This window comes from Bufo gargarizans, chromosome 1 (genome assembly GCF_014858855.1).
Source record: "Bufo gargarizans isolate SCDJY-AF-19 chromosome 1, ASM1485885v1, whole genome shotgun sequence".
NCBI classification, from domain to species: Eukaryota; Metazoa; Chordata; class Amphibia; order Anura; family Bufonidae; genus Bufo; species Bufo gargarizans.
The window spans coordinates 496,535,968-496,539,726 of NC_058080.1; the positions used below are offsets into that span (position 1 = coordinate 496,535,968).

At 40.3% G+C, this 3,759-nt stretch overlaps 1 pseudogene; it reads right to left on the reverse strand.

Moving 5' to 3' along the window:
• Positions 1-251: 251 nt before the first annotated feature.
• Positions 252-858, reverse strand: LOC122928103 (annotated as a pseudogene).
• Between the last annotated feature and the right edge of the window lie 2,901 nt (positions 859-3,759).

The window sequence follows — 3,759 nt, forward strand, 5'->3', positions numbered from 1 at the left end:
GATGATGCGGCTGCATTCAAGCCATGCCCATCTGTGTCAACCAATATGCACACGATTTTGCAGTAAAATAATGTGGTCATTATTTGCCATGGATGGACGTGGCTTGGACACATGTGGCCAGCCTCACCGTCGAGCTATACTCTTATTGGCCACTTAATAGCCCATATAAGATGTAACTAAGAGGTTTGGTGTGCTGCAAAAAGGTATGTACATGATGCAACCCTATACATATAGATTACCTTTAAATGAGTTTAGGATTTGTGAATTATGAAGTGAAGTTCTAGCTTTAGATACTTCACAACATAAGCTGAATGAACATCATTGTGGGTTATTTTGACAGTGCTTGGGCAGAACTTCCTCATAGTGTATGTAGCACAGTAGTACATGGCAGTGTCTGACTCTACCAACTGATCAATCTTAAGCAGACCAGTAGATCCACTAGTAGATGGTGTAACCCTGTCTTTAAAGCGATCCTGTATATAGGTGGTTTGTCCTGTTCTGAAAGCTGCTATCCACTCCATAGTTCTGCTGCCAGAAACTGTCTGAACCAGTGGATGTGGTGATCATTTATGTTGTATCCACTGGTTTCACATTGTAACTGTATCGATTTTCCAAGCTGTGCAATCTCTGTCTGTTTCTGATTTAGCACTGCAGCAGATCCTACTGGGCGATCTTAAAAAGAAAAATATATATGTATATATATTTTAGGAAATATAACAAGAGACATGATATATGTCATGTCATGCTCTATCTATCTATCCTTACCTGAGACATACAGCAAAAATATGCATAAAATATAATATTCCATATTAGTGGTCTAAGCAGTTGTATTTGAGTACAATAAGCTGTTTAACCATCAGGTTACTCCTGTTTATGTACTGTACCGATAGTTTTGTGTTTATATATAAGGATGTTCTCATTTGCATATCATATTTTTACTCCAACTACCACAGGGATTTGTGTCTGATTTTGCCAGCGTACATATATAAGTTATACATGATATTATTTTTTATGTTTAGTCTGCTGAATATAACTGATTTATTTGTATAACTTTTATGTATTTTTATTTTATTTTTGTTATTCATGGGGCTTTTTTTATTTATTTTTTATAGAAATAATATTTTGTGTATTTTATGTTTTTAAAGAGTAACTAATGTCCCTAATGCCCTAATAATAGTTTTTCTAATATACTTTATTAATGGATTTTGTATTTTTATTACAGTTTCCTCTTCCTATAGCACACCTTTGTGTTGACAGCTCAGCGGTGTATGGAGTATGGGCTGTAGACACTTTATGAATGGGGCCGCAGCAGCAGTACGTATGGGCAGGAGCGCATATTGCTGCTCCTGTCTGTGCCCCTGGAGGTGTACCAACTCCTGGTATAGCACATGGGTACCTTGTACCCATATGCTACGCCAGAATTAGCTGAGTGGACCAGGCTCCTGCTTCTGCCTGCTCCGGTAAGCTAAGAGAACTGCATGTCAGCTTTTAGTTTAGCAGAGCAGGCAGAAGCAGGAGCAGCTCTGCTTAGCTAATCCTGGCATAGCACATGGGTACAGAGTACCCATGTGTTATGCCAGGAATTATTAAACCTCCGGGGGGCACGGGCAGGATCAGCAATATGCGCTCCTGCCTGTACTCACTGCGCTGCAGCCCCATTGAGACAAATGTCAGCTCTGTACTCCATACATCGTTGAGCTGTCAGCGCTGTACAGAAATGACAGATTTAAGCGCACAGAGTACACTTTAGGGAGGGAAAACTGTAATAAAAATACAAAATCCATTAATAAAGTATATTACGAAAACTATTATTAGGGCATTAGGGACATCTTATCAAAATTTTATTCAAAAGTTTAGTTACTCTTTAAGTTTAAAACACATGAAAATATGTACAGTATAAATTTATTTATTTTTTTAAGGTTTTACTGATTTCATTTTCCAGAGATGAAGATCCTAAGATTTTCTAGAACAAGGATATGGGTCAGGAGTCACTGACAACAGGGAATAGAAATGGTTAAATATTTACAATATATTATGTACTATTCTCCAAGCCATTCTCTTACACTCTCATTTGACCTTTTAAGATTTTTATTAAGCTATAGCAAAATCCAAAGTCTAAAATACTATTATGCCCATTGGTAAAATGGTATCAAGTTACTGAATCAAGTGACTTCAAATGACTTCAATAACCAACTGAATAGCGATACCAAATAGTAATGAAATATATAATAGCCGTACAACCTATATAATAAGTGTGACTAATCCTCCAGTGGACACTGCCAAGGCTGTGAATAATTGCTCACACAGGAAGAAACATCATGGGATCAAGTCTACCTTTCTCACAATCATCTACTCTGGTAGGTACCCTGTGGCTTGGTAGTTTTTAAGTTTTCCTGTGAAATTTTCAGTGCACCTTCATGTATCATTCCACGCAGTAGTATAATGCTAAATGGTCTGGTGGATTTGTCACATTTAGCAAACAGGTTGCACTATACAACTAATTTATAATTGCTTGCACAATACCAGAAGCATTTGAGAGATGGCAGAGCGTTTGTCATTATTAGTAAGGAATGAAGGGTCAATTTTGGTGACATTGTCTGGGGGAATAATGGCTTATACTATAGAAGGGAAATATGGGCCTCTGGATAAGCGCAGCTCTGTCTGGGGAAATAATGGAGGAAATGTAACTGATAATGTAAGGGCTCATGCACACAACTGCATGCTTGCCGGGCCCAGGCTGCTAACTGCAAATTGCGATCCACAAGCACCGTGGGGCCGCCGCATGCAGATCGCGGACCCATTTACTTGAATTGGGTCTGTGATTCGCATGCCTCCATTCCGCACCGACCTTCCAGATTGCGGACCCATTCAAGTGAACGGGTCCGCATTCATGATGTGGTGTCAGAACGGCCGTGGGGCCCATATTTTGCGGACCCGCTGTTTGCATGACCCACGGTCGTGTGCATGAGTCAGATATTGTTAGGAGACATTTAAATTTGTAATTTGTTTTTTCCCCAGCAGCATTTTCTGGAGGACATTCTAACTGGCATTGTAAGAGATATGATTAAAAATGAGCGAATTCATCCAGAATTATATTTTTTTTTTGGATTCTTTCAAACCCGAATTTCTTGAGATTTATTTCATGTAAATCAGAGAGAGGCCAATGCTTAACAATTTCCTTAAAAGAGACAAACTAATTTTCCTTCCAAAAGAAAGTGTCCATTTACAGTATAAGGCCTCTTGCACACTGCCGTGTTTCACGGCCGTATGCGGGCCGTGGAACCGCGGCCTGGATCCCTCCTGAGAGCAGGAGCGCACGGCGTCACTGGTTGCTATGACGCCGTGCGCTCCCTGCTGCCGGCACAGTACAGTAATACACTGGTATGATCTATACCAGTGTATTACTGTACTGTGCCGGCAGCAGGGAGCGCACGGCGTCATAGCAACCAGTGACGGCGTGCGCTCCTGCTCTCAGGAGGGATCCAGGCCGCGGTTCCACGGCCCGCATGCGGCCGTGAAACACGGCAGTGTGCAAGAGGCCTAACACTCCTTTGAAAAAAAGAGATGTATATCAGTTTTCTAAGTCAGCATCTCAGCTTCAAATAACTCGTTCTGGGTAATTAGCCTTTATCAGAGCAAACCAGAGAAAATAAGTTTAGCTAGCTGACAGGCCTTTTGCTGTCTGTTTAGTCTGGAAAAAAAAAGTATTTTGCTGTGTTTTAGGGTTTCGTGTGAAAAAAACAAAAAAATAAATATTTT